This window comes from Lepidothrix coronata, unplaced genomic scaffold, assembly GCF_001604755.1.
Source record: "Lepidothrix coronata isolate B3197 unplaced genomic scaffold, Lepidothrix_coronata-1.0 Scaffold47, whole genome shotgun sequence".
Taxonomy (NCBI): domain Eukaryota; kingdom Metazoa; phylum Chordata; class Aves; order Passeriformes; family Pipridae; genus Lepidothrix; species Lepidothrix coronata.
In genome coordinates, this window is record NW_016690227.1 from 4,712,893 (window position 1) to 4,735,769 (window position 22,877).

A 22,877-nucleotide genomic window follows, 5' to 3' on the forward strand; every position below is an offset into this window, starting at 1 on the left:
GATAGCTCATTTGCTTCTTCTCATTGTCCTTCCTATTCTCCTCTCTCTCTCTGTTGAAGGCTGCTGAGCTACTGCCCCAGATGCAATAGCAGTGTGGTTTGATGAATCGCACAAAGGATGTGCAGGCAGTGATCTGCAAAAGCAACATCAGAGCCCCCTGGTTCCATCTTTCCCACAGGCTATGAATCCATCAATCCTCTAACCTACATTGCTTTTACTAGTCTGGCAGTTTGTCTGCTACTTTGCTCCCAGCAGATGTTAGAACAACACAGGACCTCTTGAATATTCAGAGAATCACAAAAAAAGGTCTGGGAGCTTACTCAAGCCTGTCCCCCTGCCTCAGGGAAGACTGACTAGACACATACCATTCATGACATTTTTGTCTCACCTGTTCTTATCAGCTTCCAATGAGGTACTCACACCTTTCCTAGGCAACCTAATCCATCAGTGAGCTATATTTTTGGCTGTTTTTCTCATGTAAGACTAGAGAAATCTCTTGTGCTAGAATGTGGTCCCGTTATTTCTTGCCATGCCCAGCACAGCCATAGAGAACAGTTCTTTTCCTCTTATTGTCTGTTTCATATTCCAATCTTCTCCTGACTAAGTTTACTCCTGAGAGCAAAATCTCTCAGGTCTTCCTTGCTGAATATGCTCTGAATTCTCCACATTTTTATTTAGGCTCAGAGTCCCAAACAGGATATCACACTAAACAGAAGACGTAGCAATGCTAACTGTTAAGGTTATTCATGCCTTACATGCATCCCTCCTATCTCTGATTTTGCTCTCCAGTATGAATATCATGATTTGACAGTGGTCATGAAAACATACACTTTTTTTGAAAAAGCCTGTGCTTGTCCCATGGGAAATCTCAAGGAAGAAAAAGTATATTAGAGGATAGGCTACATGTTATACCACCAAATTTCAGAGACTGAAGAATCAGAGCTTAAATTTAGAAAAAGTTTCTTAGCTTGCTAACAATCGCTGGCAGCAATAAAGTGGCAAGTGGAATAGGCATCTTAAGTCACAAGAGAGGGAAACGCAGCAAAGGGAGACCATTTATCACTTCTGGTGCACAGATCATCAAGATTATTTACTAGGCCAAACAGAGAGTCCTCTGAATGTTTTGCCCATTCTGCACTTCCTGATCCACAGCACTGCAGGGTACCAGTAACAGAAACCATTTCATTTAAAACTAAGGTCCTATAGATATTAAGGAAATATGACCAAATGGCTTATTTATAGAACTGTAACACTTCCACTTGCAGTGCCCTCCCTCAGCCAAGCAGAAGGCCTTCCATCATGCCTTTCCTTTCAGTTATGCTTTCAGCCTTCATAGAGTAAAATCATAAAAACATAGAATATGGTGAGTTGGAAGAGACCCATCAGGATCATCAAGTCCAAGTGGTATTATGTCCCTGCCCTAGGCAGGCTGAGACACCAAGCCTCTCTCCTCTTTTCCCAGGGCTGCTTACAACAAGCACCTGCTTTCTCCAGTTGATCCCCTTGTGGTTACAGAGAGAAGTGATGAGCCCCAGGCAAAGCTGTGGTCAGCTCTCTCACCTACAGTTTGTGAGTTAAGGTTGTCAGACAGTGAGCACCCTCTTCCAGCCTTCTGCAAATCCTGAAAACTATTAGAAGACCAAGTCTATCTGGAGCTAGTTTGGGAATGTTTATCCAAACTCCAGAAGAGTCTGTACTAGGACTTATAACAGATTAATTTGTATACCATATATTGCACTCTAGAGCTCATGCTTACTCACATATAAGCCTCAAATCACCTTTCCTGTCTGTTTGGAAGAATAGCAGAACAAATACTTCTTTTTATAAAAACTGCAATTCCACAGGTCCATTAAGCAAAACTGAAAATATATGAATAATTTAATAAGGGACTCACAGGAAAAATTTACATTTGAAGTGCTTTTCTGTAACCTTAAATGTTGCACAGACAGAAGAGCTCGCTGTCATTTCCCCGAACCTGACAGTACTGGCAGTACAACTAGTTGGCCTGTCCAGACTCCAGTATAATTATCAACTAGCAACCTCTTCACATACATCCTCGCAATATTTTCAAGTGTCTTTTATCTTCTTTTTTATTTCCTGTCCTTAACTGCTGTTGTTCTCTATTCAAGAGCGAATATGATTTATTCTGAAAGCAACTGAGTATTCATGCTATCTCTGGAATACCTCTATATACTATATATTACTATACATTACTATTTCCTCCAAAGATAAGACATCTGCTAAACAAGACATGAATTTGGTGAATAAATACTGCTGTACTTCGGGGTGTGTATATGTACACTATATAGAGATACATGCATGCATGTGTGTATATACACATATGCAGATATGCAAACACAGTCTATATGTTATAAAAATGTAAATGGAAAAAAGCTAGAAAAATTTATCAAGGAAAGAAGTATCAACTCTCTGAAATACAGAGCTGATACTGTTATTAACAGAATGAATATTGGGCCATAACTAACACTGGTAACCAAGGAGTTAACAGTCTCTGGTAACAGGCCACAAAAACAATGTGTGTGAACTCTTGTCACACCAAATAGTCTGTGACTCCTATATAAAATCCCAAGCAAAGGGCACCACATCAGTTTTAACAAAGCTTTCTGATTTCTCTCTGTTTTCGGTGAAATGACTGCAGAGCAAAATCCCTAGGGGTGGAGCTTGGAAGACCCAGCAGGAAGCCTGGCCTGGAGTCCATTGCTTCCTGCAGTCAGCAAACAGAGAACTCACACAGAAACAACTCTTAGTTGTTTCAGCAGCTGCTGCTGCTAAAAATGTTACAGATCTAGAATAAAGTACAGTTTAAAAATGCTTTTGGAGGGATGAAATTAGGAAAGAGCCTTCTCAGACAATGAGGGAAACAAACTGCAGTGAGGGAAGCATTTTGTTCAACCAGAACAGAACAACATAAACCTTTCTGGCACTCCCAGTACAGTTCTGATCTTCGGATGTACAGTTTAAAAATGTACGTTAAAATTTTCAGCTACTCTTAGTTCATCTGTACGGCAACAGCATGCACTGGTCTTTATTTTGCCATGGAAGAAGACAAGTTAACACGGTTTAAAACAGCATTTACCTACACTGTAAGTACCTAAAAGCACCAAAATACACAGCCAGGCTGAGCTTTAATGGAGCTAAAGTGGATACAGATTTAAATTTTACATTAAGTTTTATGTTGAAACCTGTGTCATAAATTCCTCACTGCGGGGAAAGTTTTTACATGAGAAACCTCTTAAGGGAAGAGGTTTTCAGTACCCATGCAAGAAAAAAATTATACATAGAACACAGTTTATTTGGGATCCAAACAATAAAAAAGATCACAAACACCTAGAGGAGATTACACTTTATTTGAATTGTTATATGATGATCAAGATCTCAAGATTTTGTGCCACTCAAAGGTTAATTTGATCTGATTTAAAAAATGTAGTAAAACATTTAAAAATACTAAACTGCATACGCAAGCCTTCCTGCAGATTTGACGTAACAGAAAAGGGATTCCCTGTTTTTGTGTTTTGTACCTCTAAATCAACATGCCCTTGAGTTTTTTAGACAAGTGAAATTGGGAAACAAAAAATGGAAAAAAGAAATTATAGATAATAACACACAATAATTTTACCTTTTGGGTTCACACCATATTCATTACAGAAATGATAGACATTGTTCTGGTTTTAACAAATCTGTATAAATTAAGAAAAATCATGACCAAAAACCAGTATCAATATTGTTATAACATGGGTCAAGTTTCAGTGATCTTTTTAATTAAGTTTTAACAAATGTTTCTCAGTAACTCCTAGATTGGTAGCTCTAAGGTCAATTGTAATGGAGTTTTTAAGGTCAGTTCTCCTTCTGTAGAATTAATCCTAATTTTCACCCACTGAAAAATCTTGAGGAAGAAAGCCATCTCAAAACACTTAAGTATATTTATTACTCTCATTTCCACCCTGATTATGCAGATAACTGACTAGAATAAACCAATTCACTGCGTATTCTAACAAGGGTGCTGTTATTGGCAATCCACTTCAGCTGAAGGACCTACACCGGCAACTTACCTGCAAACAGCAGCGAACTTCCATAAAAGCCAGAAGAAGAATGCTGTGGTCACCTCTCTAGCACCACAAGGGCACAGCCTGTGGAAGGTACCAGCCTCAGTATGCATAGGCTAGGATCTGAATCTGTCTGCAACCTGTGGTCCAGGCTTGGCTTGCCAAACACAGATGAGTTCATTCTTCTGATTCATCAAACACAGTAAGTACTACCAATGAGCCATAGAATCATAGAATTGTTTAGGTTGGAAAAGACCTTTAAGATCATTGAGTCCAACTGTTAACTGCCAAGTTTACCACTAAACCTTGTCCATCAGTGCGACATCTACATGTCTTTTAACTACCTGCAGGGATGGTGACTCATCCACTTCCCTGGGCAACCTGTGCCAATGCTTGACAACCCTTTCCATGAAGAAATTTTTCCTAGTATCTTATCTAAACTTCCCTTGGCACAACTTGAGGCTGTGTCCTCTTGTCCTATCACTTGTTACTTGGGAGAGGAGACTAACTTCCACCTGGCTACAACCTCCTTTCAGGTAGCTGTAGAGAGCAATAACGTCCCCCCAACCCTCCTTTTCTCTAGGCTAAACAACCCCATCTCCCTCAGCTGCTCCTCACTAGACTTGTCTCCAGACCTTTCACCACTCTCTGTACCTGCTCCAGCACCTCAGTGTCCTTTATGTAGTGAGGGGCCCAAAACTGACCACAGGATTCAAGATGAGGCCTCACCAGTGCCGAGTATAGGGGGATGATCACTTCCCTAGTGCTGCTGACCACACTATTTGTGGTACAAGCCAGGATGCCATTGGCCTTCTTGGCTACCTGGGCACTGCTGGCTCACATTCAGCTGCTGTCAACCAGCAACCCCAGGTCCTTTCCCACTGGGCAGCTTTCCAGGAACTCTGCCCCAAGCCTGTAAAGCTACATCGGGCTGTTGTGACTCAAATGCAGTACCCATCACTTGGCTTTGGTTGATCCTCATAGAATTGGCCTCAGCCCTTCAATCCATCATGTCCAGATCCCTCAGCAGAACCTTCCTGCCCTCCAGCAGATCAGCACTCATGCCCAGCTTGGTGTCTGCAAACTGACTGAGGGTGCATTCGATCCCATCGTCCAGATCACAGATAAAGATATTAAACAGGACTGGCCCCAAGTATTGATCCCTGGGGAACAAGACTGTTGACTGGCTGCCAGTTGGATGTAGCTCCATTCATCACCACTCTCTGGTCCCAGGCAGGCAACCAGTTTCTAAACTAGTGAACACTACATCCATCCAAGCTATGAGCAGCCAGTTTCTCCAGGAGAATGCTGTGGGAGACAGTGTCAAAGGTTTTACTAAAGTTCAGGTAAACAAGACCCACAGCCTTTCCCTTAACCCTAAGTGGATCCCCTTGTCATAAAATGAGATCAAATCAGTCAAGCAGGATCTGCCTTTCACAAACACATGCTGGCTGGGCCTGATCCCCTGGTTTTCCTGCATTTGCCATGTGAATGGCACTCAGGATGATCTGCTCCATGACCTTCTGCAGCACTGAGGTCAGACTGACAGGCCTGTAGTTCCCTGGATCTTCCTTCTGGTTCTTCTTGTAGATGGGTGCCACATTTGCTCACCTCCTGTCAACTGGGACCTCCCTGGCTAGCCAGGACTGCTGGTAAATGATGGAAAGTGGCTTGGTGAGCACATCCACCAACTCCCTCCATGCTCTTGGGTGGATCCCATGCAGCCCATAGACTTGTGTGTGCCCAAGCAGTGTAACAGGTAGCTGACCATTTTCCCTTGGATTATAGGGACCTTGTTCTGCTCCCTGTCTCTGTCTTCCAGCTCAGGGGGCTGGGTATTCAGAGAATAATTGGCCTTACTATTAAAGGCTGAGATAATGAAGGCATTAAGTTCCTCATCCTTTTCCTCAGCCTTTGTCACTTTATTTCCCACCACATAAAATAAAGGATGGAGATTCTCCTTAACCCTCCTCTTGTTGCTAATGTATTAACAGAAACATTTTTATTGTTTTTTACAGCAGTAGTCAGATTAAGTTCTAGGAGGGCTTTGGCCCTTCTAATTTTCTCCTTGCATAACCTCACAACATCCTCGTATTACTCCTAAGTTGCCTGCCCCTTCTCCCAAAAGTTATAAACTATTCTTTTTCTCCTGAGTTCCAGTCAAAAAGATCATCCAATTCTTGTATGCTGCAAAAAGTGGACCTTTCTATCTGGCTGGTTAGATCTTTTAGATTTCAGAATCTTCACTGTATCACAAGGAGAGAGGAATTGAAGTGGTTTGATTTGTTCCTGTGAGAAAAACAATAATTAAGCAGTTCAGTTCAGAAAAAAAAATATCAAATTCTATTTAGGTGGGATTTGCTGCTTGAGGTAATTATCCCTTCAAGAGCTGAACTAATGCATTCAAAGGAATCTACCCAGGAACAGAGAAAGACAAGTCCACATTTCTTTACTAGAATGATTCAAGAATACTTGAGGTCAGTGACATCTGAAAATAAAGAAAACAAAACTGTATAAATACCTTGCACATCTCAACAGCTCCTATCTTAGAACCTAAAAGCTTTTGCCTATGATGCACTAAGCATAATACCTTCATAAATCAGCAGAGTAATCAGATAAATAATTCATATTAGCATAAGCAGTGCCCTCCCAGTAACTGGCAATGCTACACAACTGAAAAGAGGCAGGATGGACACTTCTTGAAAACACATTGTGATTCTGGAATTCAACCTCAAACAAATCAGGGAAATGGAAAGCCACTTCAAAACTAAATCTCAGAGGAAGTGTCCTGGCAAAAATTATTTCTACTGTATGTCATGGCAATACATCCAGGGAAAAAGTAAATGGAACTCTACAACTTGTTTATTCTTGTATGTGGTATGAAAGAAAAAATACTGCACACTTAATACACATTATCCTTTGAGAATGATCTTTTGAAAAAGCATTAATCAGATCTCTTTCTAGTAACATCTAGACTATTTAGTATTTTATGTACAATTAACACATTCTAAAAGCCAGGTGGTTCAACAGGATTTCCAAAATTTTAAGTTTGCAGTACTTCATAGTGCAATGTTTCAAACTAATGTGTTAGAGTGTTGTAAACAAAAATACAGTGTTCATGAGCAGCAGCATTATAAGGTAACTGAAACACTAAACAACAGACAGATTCAGAGATTCTGAAGATGAAAAGGGACTGCTACCATCCTCTAGTCTTAATCATTCACCATTACATGACAAAAATCAAGGTGTTTTAGGGTAGTAAACAACACGAGTTTGACAATATGATTGTAAAGGCAATTGACATTCCACTACAATTAAAGCACCAGGTATTTGCAGAACTTACCAAATTATAAATAAAAGCTACAATAAACTGAAAATAAAATAAGAGATGGTGCATAAGTCATTAAGAAAGCCACCTCTTTAAACTAATGGATTTCACTAAAGATCTTCAAAACAGGTGAAGCAGAAAGCAAGGCAAAAGTTGACAAAAATAAATAATACATCCAGAGTAAAGAGTGACAGCATCCAGTTCCAGTACAATCACCATTGCTTTTACGTGCAAAAGGATTCACATGCAAATGAAAAAATTGAAAGAAAGTTTGAAATTAATGGTAAACCCTTTTATGCCATAATCAGAATAGTGTTTTGGAACAAGAGATTCAATAGGACAGAGAAATTAGTAGAGAACACAATTACAGGAGCAAAATCTACACTGGCCCCCTCCTATTCACAAACAGTAGTACATGCAGCCCACGTGCCATTCTGATGATTTGCTGCCATCTAGAAACAGAGCTATGCGATCACTACTTGGCTGGTCAAAGACTTTGATTTCCAAGCAAATGAATCCATCTCCTTTTATCAGTGCTGATGCTTTTTGTCAATAATGTTGAAGTGTTCCACATATTTAAAAAAACCTCAGCCAAAGAAATCGAGGTGTGAAGTTAAATTCAACTAAAACAACATGCTAGTAACAATCCCCAAGCTTTTTACACTGTTCATGACTAATATTCACTTGCTTAAGTATGTCTTGCAGTCACTGTGTGTCTTCATTGCACCTCCTCATGCTTCAGAGGATCTCAGGCATCCCTGCTCAGGCACGCTGCTTGTCCTGTGTGCTAACTGCTGAACTATTAACTAACTCAGATGTCCAATTTCAAAGTGAAACAGAATTTATTTCTTAGATAGCCATCACACAAAGGAAATGCGGAAAGGAGTATCTGTTTAGAAAGTAGCCCCAAAGCGCCCCAAAGTCACAAAAACAAGCAAATAATCCAATAGATTAACACACTCTTACTTTTTTCTTGAAAGAAAAATTCTGATTGAACATTAGCAATGGGGTTTTCCGCACACCACAAAAGCAATAACATTGTAGTTTAGGGACTGTATTGTACTGGCAAACCATAGGTAATTTTCTTCCCTGGCTGTAGGATGTCCTTCTTTATAACATGGGTGTTATTAGTGGAATGAGTTGGGTTTGGTCTCTGCTGCCAAAACAATAATTCCAACACAAGTATTTCTCATTTGTGATGTTTTGTGTAGTTTAGAGACAGCCTTATAATGTTTATTAAGCAACAAAGAATGACATTGCTCTGGCACAGCACTGTGACATAAATCAGGCCAGTTTTAGATGTAGAAGCCAGGCTGTTCCAAAACAGGAATTATCTCTGTTCTTGGTCATATCTGGGAAAGTCTTACAAGTACAGTACTTCACTCTGTTAAGCCTTTTCTTGGCCCGTTCTTCCTGGAAGGAAATGGTAAGTTCCCTTAGAAGAAAAAATAACTGCATTCAGCTTCTACTACAGCAGAAAGAGGGATTCGCTCCATCTAAACCAGACAGCTAAAAGACATATAAGTGTGAGCTCTTTCCAGACCCTACCTTACAATCAAAGGAGATAAAAAGGCACCTAAAGAAGGAAAGTAATTTCATCCTCAAACTGGTTTCTAAAGCAAGTCGGAGGAACCCATCTCTGGAGGTGCCAGTTTCTCTCCAGCAGTAAATACAGGCTAGGGTAGCTAGTCACTTAGATGCAAACATGTAGTTTTCAGCTATCTAAAGGCAGAAGATATAAATACCACCATAAATGTCTGAAAGAAAACCATAAAACTTCTGAGAACAACCACTGAATCGAGTTACTTTGAAAAGAAGATCAGACAGTGGTGCCACCACCCAGAAACAAAGAGCCTGAACAGAAGGATTCCTCCTACAAGTGCTCCTACTTCACAGCATCTTGAAAGATTTCCATAATTTTTTTTTCCAACTTTACTTCAAGGTTTACTCTATGAGGACAGCAGCCAGTTGCTCAAAGCAAATTCCATTTATTTTATCATGATGAAAATCAGTTTTGTAAGGGTTTTTTTTTTTCAAAATGTTTTTACATAAAGTGCTTCAGAGTCCCAGTGAAGGAGGAAAAATAAGGATGCTCAGCTGAAAACATTCAAGCAATAACTGGTGCTTTAAAATAGCAACTTCAACAGTTAGGAAAACTGCTCTTTAACCTTATCACTAGAATATTTTTTTACTATTCATTAGTGCACAAATCCAAGCATGCTTCAGTCTCAAAGGGAAGACTTGTAAGAAAAAAAAATCCTTAACTTGTACTTTGCTATAAAGATGATTTCTCTTTATTTATTACATCCTTTATGATATCCTTTAATGAGTTTGAAAATACTTCAAAATCAACAATAGATGTAAGGAATGTGCTACATCAGTATTGTATATCATTCCTTTGAAATATTTATTTTCCTACTGGTCCTCCACAGCATATTCACTAGGTACACAAAATACATGTCACTTGATCTGCTTAATTGTGCACTGTCCTTCCTCTGCCAACTCCAACACAACTGAGACTAAAAGCAGATCTAAAACCAAACAAGTTCAATTTCAGAGAAATAAATCAGCCCGTCTGATGCTAATAGAGAATCTTGAGATCAAACAATTTCTAATTTTATCACGTTTTAATGGGACTAAGCAGTTCCTGACAATGTCTACCATATCTTCTCTACTTAAAAAAATTTTGTCTTCTATATTTCTCATTCCCATTCTTCAGTGAAACAAACGAAGTAACAAGGCAGATTCAATAGCACTGCTAGCTCTCATCACCACCCTCCCTACTAGCTTCAGTGCTCTAGCAATTACATGAGAATCCCCCCTCATTTCATGGCTGCAGAGGCCTGGAAAATGTGTTTTTAAAGCTTGCATAGGTTTGTGAATATAAATTTTTTTCATAATCCTAGATAAACTGTTTAGATATTTTGATAGGCTTGCAGCAAAAAATAAAGTGAGTTGTCTAAAGTTGTACCACAAATCCGTGCAAAGTCCCAAGGGCATCTGTCTAGTGGCTTTCCTGATCTGCTCTAAAAGGAAAGCCACACTCAATCTGAATGGTAGCAAGAGCTTGAAATCTCAGTAAAAGGACCACCAGAAAGAGAAGACTCTACATTGGATGAGTTTTAGGAAGAACACCTTGAAAAAAATTATGATAGTTCTGGATCTTCCCCACACACATACCCCTTACCTACAGGCCATGTTAAAAATTTGTAACAATGCCTTTCACAAATGCTATAGCACACACTGAAGTAGTTTTACAACATGATTAAGTGCACACATAACAACTTTCCTCACAGGCACCTAGATCAATTTATAATTCCCACTTAAAAGAACAGGCAGCAGGACTCTGCTACTATTATGTCTTTATCAATGCAAGACAAAAAATAAAGATTGAAAAAGCTAAAGCAGATTAGGCATAAGGTTGTTAAACTCTTACACTAATAGTAAATGCTCCCACTTACAGGAACTAATGAGAAAGAACTGGCAGACTGTTTTTTTTCAAAAATTTCCCTCTCATCCCCATTTTCTTTCTCTGCTGGCTGCAATAAGAATTTCTAAAAAACAACTTTAAAAAAAAATCCAGCCAATAGACAGACGATATTCAACAACTGAATATTAACTATGCACCACAGAAAAATCACCCTGATGCTCTGCTCTGGCAACAAAGAAGATTATGTTTCCTCATATCTATTTGACATCAGAAATTGCATTTTTTTAGTAAAGTAAAAGGACAGGCCATACTATACACCCATGAGAGATGGCAGCCTACATGCTATTAAGTAGGGGTGAAAATTTAGCAATGCCAACCATTAATGCTGCAATTTTACGTAGACTACATAAAAATCACAAAGTCTTTTCTGCTATCACAAAAGAGCTGTTTATGTACAAGACAGCAGGAATCAACCCTTGCTATTGTTGATACTGACAGCAGAAAAGAGAGCCTCCTTAAGTCCTGGCCTTCCAATGCAATTGCATAATTAAAAACTTAAGGTAAACCCTTTCAAATATTCAAGTCCTGTAGAACATATTTAGAGATTGTGTTTTTTAAAAACTGATTTGTCAAATTCTGCAGATCTCTCTGTGATGCAGCTAACTTCCTGGAATACTTAACTACTCCAGAAGCCCTAGAGCTTAAACCTGTTACATGCATGTTTTGAAGTTTAAAATGGCTATTTTTTGTAACAATTTTGACAATAATTGCACAGTCAAAACAACTACTGAAACCAGCCAACGTAATCCCCAACACACATCAATATTATAAACTCAGAAAAACTAGGGGCTTAAAGATTAGGAAACGAAATTAAATCTCCTACCGTTAGTGTATTAAATGGCCTCTGAAGTGATCAATGGAATCAGGCAAACAAACACTATTAACTAAAACACTGTTTCTGAAAAAGCAACTGATGGAAATGGAGATAGTGCTCTCAGCACATAAAACTTCTTCCAACACAAGTACTGGTGTCCAATAAGGTTATTGAGGGTACAGACCCTCCAAGCTACTGAAGAGAACTAGAAAGAATTTCCAGAAACTTTGCAGCCTATTTGACTGTAGATGTCAGAGGTATTGAGCTGACAAAAAAAGTCACTCAAAATATGACTTCTCCTAAAACATCAAGAATATTTTGACTTTTAAATCAATCCACATAAAGTGGATTAATTACCCTGATTGAACCTACATAAACTCTAAACAGCCAAACTGATCCGAGACGACAGCAGCCTCAGTAAAGGCAGTCCTGTCCTACCCCAGATACACACACATGCCCCTGACAGACTGATGTCAGGACTTCATTTTTCAGGACCTATGTTCAGGAGCTAATGTGACTGAAAATTAGAATTTTAATTTTTTGGTTTGTTTGGGTTTTATTTCAGTAGAGCTAATTTTTCAGCAGCAACTACAAGAGAAACAACTCTCTTTAGCAGGCACTATTGCTGCCAGCTAAGTTTCACTGACAGCCAGACAGAAAACTTCACTGGGTTCCAGAGGAACCACATAAGGAATTTGTTGCCCATACCTGTTATAACTTCCTGACTGCTAAGGAGGAGGGTGGGAATACACACATACCTTTGGCTGAGATTAATTCTATTACGGAAATTGCCTTTTATTTCCATTTGCCATAAAAGGAGATGAGAGCGAGCAGCTCAGACATACATGTTTAACTTTGAAAACCTGCTTTCCCTAGCTTGGCAAATGAACAGACAGTGGGGTGGTATGTATCTTTTCTCACAGCATTCTGCTTTGTTCTGCTTCCCAGTTACATTTCAAATACTTTCAGGTTGGATCTATCTGTCCCCATCTTTTTTAGGTGCCCACACTGAGCAGAAGTTAAACATCTGACCAACAAAAGTCAGATATGCACATTTAAGCTGTTCACTCTCAAACTCCTTTTACAGCAAATGGAAAGTTTTCTCTAAGAGAAAAAAACTCAAAATGTATTCAAGCAACAACCTGTTTCTTAAAACAAAAGTTGTTGTAATGCAAAAATGTCCAAGAAACAAAGAAAGATCAAAATGCCAGTTACTACTTGGTTCTGACATATAGGAATCAAAAGTCCTATCTAGACAGGCTGGGAAGGAAAGACTATAGACGCAAATGCTGGTGTAGGCATTTGGTAGGGTTTTTCCTAAGGGATGGTTGTCAAAGATAAAATGTTTAACAGATTGAGGGATACATTAATGCTAGAATAGTAAATATTTGTAACAGAAATACTCCCTCTAGCTATGGAAAGTAAAATAAAACTGAATTTGACTTGATAGCCAGATTATGAGTGAGCAAGTTCAGGTAAAAACAAGCTGGATTGAGTGGAATGGTGGATTTACAGAGCTTGAACACTGGTCAGGCAGTTAAAACAACTGGAAATTATCAGTGAAATTTTCAAAAGCACCTTTGGATGAGACACATGTTCTTCAGTCATTTGCATGCTTTCATAGCCTGAATATAATGCAGCAACTTTAGCCAGAGAGACGAGAAGCATAAACCAAAGATTTTACCACATTGACTATAATAAAGTCAACACACAAGCCAGCCTTCTGTTTCTTTAGAGTAGGCAGGTTTTTATGACGTGCTTGAGAAATAGCTGCAGTACCTGAATTAACCTAGTACTAGAGAGTTTTCAATCAATGTATCCTCTCCGAGTCTTTCAAAGCAAACTGCAGGGACTATTTTAATGTGTTCTTCTCACATGCCAAAGGAAAACCTCAGAGAACTAAAACGGAGTAAAAGTGAGGCTGCACAAGGCAGGGAAATAAATCAGAGAATCTCCTCCTAAAAGCTGGAAAATCTCTATAAAACCAAATTGTCGATATAGTAATATAGTAATTGTGAATCTGGAGTGTTGCATTGTTTAGCAAAGACGCAAATACGCCATAGGACAAAGGGACTCCTGAGGGCCAGAAGAACACTGCAGCATTGCTAGTGCTGAAGCAGCAAGGCATGCCTTTGGAGGCTCAGAAGCATAGTAACATCTCTGATCAAATTTACCCTCTACTGGCCATAATTAGATTCTCAATCAGAGTGCTGGCTGAGGACAGGAGATGCTGACAAGGAGAAAAACATTTTGGAACCTTAGACATAATAGGTATACACACCAGTAGACTGAGAGCTGGATCTGATAATGGGCTTGCATGTGCATAGACTAGAGGCTTCAATCTCCAGCTTCTAGGGCCTAGCTCCCAAAGGGGAATGGGAGCAAGATGCAGCCTGATGAGGGACTTACAGCAATCTAAAATCACAATGCTGCAAAATGGGCTGCCCCTCTACAGCCCTTCCAGAGCTTCTCTTCTACACAGTTTGTACCTTCTCTTCTATACATCCTACCCTATCTCACAAAAAGATTACTAAACCTGTGACCACAGTCACATAAAAATACTTTCCCACCATTATCTCTTGTTTGATTTCCAAACAAAAGAGACAAAATGCTACTCCCCACACATCATTATCATTAATCACGCTGACAGAAGGGAGGAAGCGTAAACCTACCAGGACAGAAAGTCAAGGAGCACAAAAGTTGACTGCTCTCTAAGCGGTGATCCCAACACAGGGAACATCATCACCAACCAGGGCCACAATCCCACAGAACCTGAGCACAGCAAGCAGAGCCACGTATGGAACAGGTTCCATTGCCAGCCCTAGACATGGCAAGGGAGCAAACCAGGTGCAAGGTCTCTCCAGGGGTACAGTCAAAGGCAAAAGATGAAGCAGAGACAGATCTGCAGCCCTACAACTGAGATTAAGGCAAGAGCAGAAGCCCAGGCCTGAGCTTAAATGGAGTTTCAGAATATCCTCTTTTACACCAGCTGAGGAATTAGAAGTACCTTGTCAAACACTTGGGGATTTAAGAGACCAAAACTTTGAGACATGAAAGGAAGGAATGATGGAACAGCCTCATAAAATATGGCAGTTTGCCAGACTTAGCCTGGGTGCTCTGCAAGCCTACTGTGAGACAGGCACTGCCCATGAACACACAGCGGTCCATTAAACCATGCATCAATAGAAGGGGGTTGTCTAGCTGCAAAACTAACGCAGGGCCCTGCTCTGAGCATGGAGGGATTGAAGGATAGCAGAACCCTAGAGTGCCCAACTCCCAGGCGAGCACCTCTTTCAGGAGGCAGGATATCCCTGGGTGACCCTGGCAGGTCTGCAGCAGAGGAGGCTAAAGACCAACACAGAGATCCTTTTGGAGAATGCCAACTCCCAGGCCCCTGAGGAGCTGCCACCTTCATCCCATGTCTCTTCCTCCTCCCATGCCAACAGAGCCCCACAGGACAGCAGGAGCCACCGGACTATTGTGTCCAGCAAGACAAAGGCTCCACAGGGGCTGAAGAGGAGTTGCTGGGCCCGCCACAAGGTGGCCCTGAGAAAAGCCACCCTTCTGTGGCATCAGGATAGACTGGAGGACAAGGAGCTCCAGCAGCAGGAGGGCTGATGTGGTCTTGGCAGCTCAAAGACAGACACAGGGAGGTGACTGCCAAGGACAGGATGGGATTGTGTGGGACGGGACAGGTTACACAGGAACACAGGTTCCTCATGTTGAGGAAGAAGTCCTCAAGAAACCTCCCCTCTCTGCTTTCTCATATACCAGGGGAACACATTTCTCCACCTTGGGCAGACAAAGCAGACAAGCCTGGAGGTGCTTGAGGCCATCCCAAGCCTGAGTACGCAGAAAGTACCAGTGTGCCTTGTAACCCATGGCCCCAGAAAGCCAGAGACCTTGGCTGAGGAAGAGGACTCGGAATACAATATTCACAAAGAGCTGTCCTCTGGGATGTGAGAAGAGGACCTCAAAAGTCCAGTACCCTTGGAGATTTGAGAAGCAAAAGCCAAGTGTCCCAAGATGTGTCAGAAGACCATGGTGGCAAAGAGCTGCTTCTACAGGAAGATGCAGAGGGCACAGCCACATCAAGAGAGGCCGTCAGCAACCTGCAGAGTGCATCTCCTGCCCTGAGTGATTCTACCAACACCAGGGATGACCCAGCCACACCCCAGAGTCGAGTACTGCCCCAGCCAGGGCAGGTCTGGCCCAGCCTGGAAAGCAACACCCAGGCCAGGCCGGCAGCAGCACGAACACCAGCGCTGGCCACGCACCTTCCACTCTTCCCTGGGAAGAGCCTTTAGCACCTGCAGTGCAGGCAGGACCTTGCCTGGTGCCCACCAAGCTCCTTGGAGACTGATTTCCTTCTCCCACAGTCATTCATGCCCCATCCAGACACAAGGATTCTCCCTGTCCAGGCGGGCGCTTGGGGCTCTGCGCAGGGCATTCCTTGGCACGTGCAGCCCATGGGAGCAGGAGCAGCAGTGCCCAGCTGCCAGCACCAGGCAGGAGCCTGGAGATGAGCGCCCTGAGCTTGAGCAGTGTTCCTCTGAGAGAGCAGCACAGGGAAGCATGGAAGACCTGGATGCAGGGACAGTGCCTCAGGCACCCAGCTGTCCCAAGGGCATCCCACTGCCAGACTAGTCTTGGCCATGGCTTATTGAGACCAGCCTATGATTTCCCTTCAGACAACTTTGTTAATCCTGAACTTTGCTCTTCTGTTTAGACAGATTTTATTCAAACATTGTTGCATGCCATCCACACTCTAAGAAAACTTGCAAAAAGATTAGATCTGGTTCATAATTTTACCACAAATATTTTGTCAATATTTGATACTTTTTCTTCAATAAAATAGTCATTTAGCCCAATTAACTGAGTTTTGTGAATACAAATAATGGATTCAAATGCATAAACCTTGCGGGTATCTAAACTGAGATAAAGTATAGTTTTAAATTTCAGACAATCTTTTCATTATCTCTATGCAGGTGACAGCTACTGCTAAGTATAAAAACTGTCTTCCTTGACTCCAACCTTCAGTCTTTAACTTTCCTAAGCTTTGAAATGAAGTTCATCCTAATACCAGATTATTAAAGAAAATCAGAAATGTTCTTTGGCAGTTACACTGGATTGTATTTTAAATAATGTACTCATTTTTTCCCCTTAAAGCCAAGTCAGGTATCCAGAACTTGAAACAATCTAAGGGCATGTCCATTTTTTTTAAAGCTAATAAATAAAATATGATAAATAGATTATTAATTAGTTTCATAAAGAAATGTATCTAGTTTGGTAATACAGAATTCTCACTTCTAATTAATGGTAGTTGAAAAATGGCATTCTGCTTATCAAGAAACCATGATAGTGATATTATCTAAATATCACATCAGGATGAAAGCCAAAGTAGACAGATCTTCTAGCTAATAAAACCTCAAAGAAATATTTTTTTCAAAGACATTAGAATATTTCATTTCCTCACAGTCAAATCTTTTGTTTTGTGAACACTGAAATGAAGGATGTATGAAGTAATACATTTAAAATACAATTAAATAAATACAACGGACTAAATCTAGGTGGCCTGATAAAATAATTTTAGACTTCTTCCTATAAATATTATAACAAAATAAACAGATTTTAGTAAGACAGATGTCCCCTCAGACATCTCTCCAGTGAGAATTATAAGAGTTCAAGTCTCCTCCCAGTCCATTTGCTTATTCAAAAGTTTGAGAAAATCAAAATGGGGAATGCTGAATTATTATTTTATATATATATATATATAAACCATTATTTTAGGAAGAAGACGAGTGGAAGGGATCAAATGCATCCTCAGCAAATTTGCAGATGACACCAATCTGAGCGGTGCAGTTTACACACCTGAAGGATGTGATGCCATCCAGAGGGACCTGGACAAGTTCGAGAAGTGGGCCCTTGGGAATTTCATGAGGTTTAACAAGACCAAGTCCAAGGTGCTGCACCTGGGTCAGGATAAGCCCCAATATCAATACAGGCTGGGGGATGAACAGATCGAGAGAAGCCCTGATGAGAAGGATTTGGGGGTGCTGATGGATGAGAGGTTGGACATGAGCTGGCAATGTGCACTCACAGCCCAGAAAGCTAATTGTGTCCTGGATTAAAGCTAATTGTGGCCAGCAGAGCAAGGAGGGGATTCTGTCCCTCTACTTTGCACTGGAGAGACCCGCACTTGGAGTGCTGGGGTCCTCAGGAGAAGAACAACATGAACCTGTCAGAGTCCAGAGGAGGGTCACTAAGATGATCAGAGGGATGGAGTATCTTCCCTATGAGGAAAGGCTGAGAGAACTGCGTTTGTTCAGCCTGGGAAGGAGAAGGCTTCAGGATGACCCAGTTGCAGCCTACCAGTACCTGAAGAGAGCCTATTGAAAGATGGAGAGACTCTTTACAAGAGCACGCACAGGACAAGGGGAAATGCTTCAAACTCAAAGAGAGTAGATTTAGGTTAGATGTTAGGAAAAAATTCTTTACTGTGAGGGTGGTAAGGCACTGGAACAAGTTGCCCAGAGAAGCTGTGGATGTCCCGCCCCTGGAAGCATTTAATGCTGGGTTGGATGGAGCTCTGAGCAAACTGGTAAAGAGGAAGGTGTCCCTGTCCACTGTGTGGCAGTTGGAACTGAATGATATTTAAGGTCCCTTCCAACCCAAACTGTTCTATGGTTCTATGATCTGCAATAACATTTCCACCCTTTCTGTTTAATTTTTCTGTTTCAAGGTGTGCAGGTCATATAAATTACTTCTTTTCCAGAAATAACTCAAGCTTGGCTGGATTGGTTTTAAAATATCTATAAATATTTATATATTTCTATTTTTCTCCTTGTCTTTTTTTGCTTTTGTTTATGTTGTTGTTGTTTTAAAAAACTCTTATATCTATTAAAGGATCTACTTTGTCTTTATGTCTACTATATATTCAGCCAATTCTTGGAAAGAAAGGTAGAAGCCCCAAAAGAAAACTGAAGACAAAAAGTTAAGCATAGTCTGTATACACACACTGCCACAGAGAAACACACTAAACATGATCAATAAAACACCATCTGTCAAAAACACATAATGTAACTCCTACGGAAAGTCTACTTACTGAGTGAAAAAGGAAAAAAAGTTTTCTTAGTGGGCTTTAGTGAAGAGAGATTTGTTTAAAAATCACTTGCTGGTTTGTGGATTAAGGGAGCTGTCACAGTCTGGAAAGGTGTGTTATATTTTATATTATATATTTTATATTAAAACTTTGCAGCAGTACAACTTTTTGTGTCAAGTTTTTCTTTCTGCCAGGCCTCTTTCTCTCATTCTCTCCTTCCCTCCCTCCCTCTCAACCATTTTGGTGCTTTCCTCTATTGATTCTGTTCTCATACTGTTGTTGTTCTGCAGACCTTTTGTGTACTAGTACTGGTGAGGTTACTTGCTTCCGTTGCTAATTAACACTATATGAACAATACCCACGGAATCACCCTTTCTGAGAATCTCATAAGCAGACATTTTTTGCACAAATACAGTCAAAAGCAGAGTTGGAGATCTCACAAATCAAGTTCAAATCCACCCATGTAACTTTCAATATATTTATTTTTGTAGTAAGGTCAGAAACTCTAAGGAGGGCCCTCCTTAAACATGTATGTCAGTAAAATGGACATAGATTCACTTTTTTTCCTCTGTTAAATGTTAAAAAACTTGCTTGATGGACTACATTCTATTATTTACCTGATGTGCTCCAAATACAGTTCTATTCTATAAAATAAATAAATCAAGATGGGCTTTTAAGCAGACAGATTACACTAATCATGAACATGGGGGTTTAAAGCTGGAGAGCAGCATCCAGGCCTCTCTGGCAGCACCACACACATAAGCACTGTCCAGTTTTCCTGAAGGAATGCAGCCCTTGGAAACACCAGTGCTGGAGTCAGGCAACAGTGTGAGGAGGGAGCATCAAAGTGTTCTGCATCGAACACAACCCCCTATCCCTCTTCCCCCAGCACTGCTCAGGGTGGAGGGGAGAGGAGTCAGAAATGAATGATTCAAGTTGAGCCTGTGAAAAAAAGGGAGGTGTTGTTTTAATGTTTGGGTTCTGTTTTCTACTAGTCAAATCTGTTTCAATTGGAATTATTTGGACGAATTTTCCCCAGATTGAGTCTGTTTCACCTCTGATTGTAACTGGTAAGGAGTCTCCCTGTCTTTATCTCAACCCATTATCTTTCTCATCCTATTTTTTCCTCCAACCTGCTGAGGATGGGGCAGTGAGAGAGCAGATCCATGGACATTTGGCTGCCAGCCAATGCTAGCTCACTACAACACTAAAACTCAATTGCCTCCTTGTAGCACTAAATCTGATGAGAAACTTGTTTAAACATGTCTTAAAATGGCCTTTTGTGGTCTCTTTGCAAACACGTGTCTCCTTCTTCCCGACACCCCCTGTGAAGCTCTTGTCTCACACAGAGTGTCCTGGGAAGGTGTCCTGAGGTGTTTCCCACTGGACCTTGTTAACCCCATCCTGTGATTGGGTGTTCCTGTAAGCCCCTTGAGACTTCTAATTGGTTACCCTGTGAATCCCCCTAAACCCTATAAATGTAACCCCCCCAGCAATAAACGCTCTCTTGCCTCCTCTCCAGGCCGGTGTGCTGTCTCTGTGCCTGCCATGGGGCCACGTGGGTGCTGGGGGGAGGGGAGGGCACCTCTTCCCTCCAGGCTCGGGGCCTGAAAAACCCTGTCGCTGGAGTCCCCTTTCCCCATCCCTCAAGACGTTGGAATGGTTCTTCAGATGGAGAAGGAACTAGAACTGGGCTCCCCCATGCTGTGGGTGGGGAAACCTCCTCATCTCCAAATGCTTTCTAAATTTACCAGACCTCTTCCCCAAATACTGTGCAAAGAGCTAAAAGAGCTAGTTTACACAAAATGATGAATAAAACAATTACTCCCTTGAGAAATAAAAAATTAAATAAAATAAAATGCAAATAATTTAAATAATTTCTGTATAAAATTTAATGTATTAATTAGAATAAAATGAGGCAAAGAATTAAGAGTTGTGAGCGAGCATTTATCTTCTGAATCTAAAGTCCTAAATCTTCTCTGGCAAATGTTGAAATATAGCTACATGTTGAGAAAAAAGAAAAGAACACTGAGCAAGGATCACTATCTTCTTTGGAGAAATGAGGCAAAGGTGTCATGGTGGGCTACCTTTAATCATTTCCCTCTTAAAACAGCAAGCCAGCAAATAGGAGACCTGAGGTCAATGCTTAACTGAGCCCAAGGGATTCAAATTTATATTTTCTGACTCCTCAAGACCCACCTTACACACTTGCTGAGTAAGGCTAAATGGGGGAAACTTCCCAGGTGTTCTAGGCCACAGTGCAGAGGAGAATGCAATAATCGACCCGTTAAGTCTTGCTGGTGATCATGAGTTCTGCTTCCTCCTTCTGTAAAGTCACTGGAGCAAACAATAGCATAATCCAAAGCACAGAGAATGTCCTAATCACTACAGTAACGCCCCCCTTGTGCTCGCTCTCTTTTGATCAAAGACTCTTACATGTTCACTTGTATACTAGCCCTGTTAATGGGAAAGCAGCCTGATTTGGGCCAGGAAAACAGCTTCCATCCAGCACTTCCTTTACTCTGGTAGGTGAGTAACAAAAGTTAAAGCTCCTTCAGGCTGAGAAAGGAATTTATCCTGGTCACACACTCTGCCAGTATGTATTCAAACCAATTAAGCTGTAATACAAAAGATGTGCAGATGGAGTGTCACAGCTCTCTTGAAGCTTTGGAAAGGATCTGTTTCTTGTGAAAGAGTCTCTGTGAGCGGCCACTAACTGAAATCTGTTTGAGCTGACTAAACTCCTGAAAACTGGAGAAAACTGCCTACTTTCTGAACCTTTATCAGAGTCAGGGGACATTAATGCTAACAGCCAGCTTGGGAAGAGCAATGTTCAAAAACAACTCTAGGTCTGCGAAACTGCCCCATCGATGGGGAGCTACCTGTAGGGAAAGATGTTTAAACTCTTAGCTCTGATGGGCTGTACTTCTGAATAGGAATTGACCCTTATGATCTGTGCTTCTCCAGCACTGAACTGGATGATCCTGTTCAGTTTTCAAGCTGTAAAAATACAGCTTCCCCTCCTTGACTCGTTTATCAACCAACTTACCTGCATTTTTATCCAAGCATAGGGATTTTTTATCAGTTTTCTTTTCTGTTATGTACTAACCTTTCTTCTAGGAAATTTGACTTCCAAAGTTCTCTAAGAAATGCATAGTTTTCATTTTGAAATTAAATTACACCACGAGAGCATTCATGATAAGCAGTATGCACACCTGCATGCAAAAAATCCCAGGGTTAAAAGAACAGCACTTTTATGCAAAGAGCAGACAACTGAGAATTTGGAGTGTCTAAATAATGAACCAGATACTTCAGTGGCAGACCTGGCCCTAGCCTTTCTCTCAACATCTTCAAGTTGCTGCTAAGCCCAGCATTAGCAGTTCATTAAAAGACTCCTCTCCTAATTACATCCCATTGACCAGGACTGAAAGAGTCAGATTACAGGCAGGCCAGTCTTTTGACACCAAAGAAGCCCAAACTTAAGTATTCTGCTACATATCCCAGCAGAAGCAATCACAGCTCTGACTCTGAGCAAGAAGATCCTTGTCTGCAGGATGTTCTTAATGATGCAGCAGGCTCGAAGTCTTCACAGTAAAACCAGTCTCCTCATGCCACCCTCCACTTCAATCAAAATCCTTTCTCTTCATCTTATCAACCTGTTTTTTTAGAGAGTCAGGCTTTTAGGCATGCAGAATTGGCAGGGACTTTTAAATGATTGTCCCAAAATTGTGGAAGAGGTGTATTCCTTTGGTATTACCAGAAGGTTTTGCCTTCCACTGCTGCATTCTCTGCCCATATCCACACAGCACATCAGGATGACGACCAGGATGTGCATCCCTCCCTCCTGCTACCTGGTACCCCTTGGGGGAACTCAGTGGCATAAGCAAAGAATGTGCCACATGTACTGCGAGGTCTCTCCCTTGTTCCCACACAGGATGTTTGGGGATATGTGTTCAACTATACTTGTACATCAGAACACAGTCCAGGACAGTACGTCTAACACACCTACTGACTTTCAAAGCAACTTCATCCCACCACTTCAGTCTGTGGCAGAATGGAGAGCTCTCCACTTAGGTTAG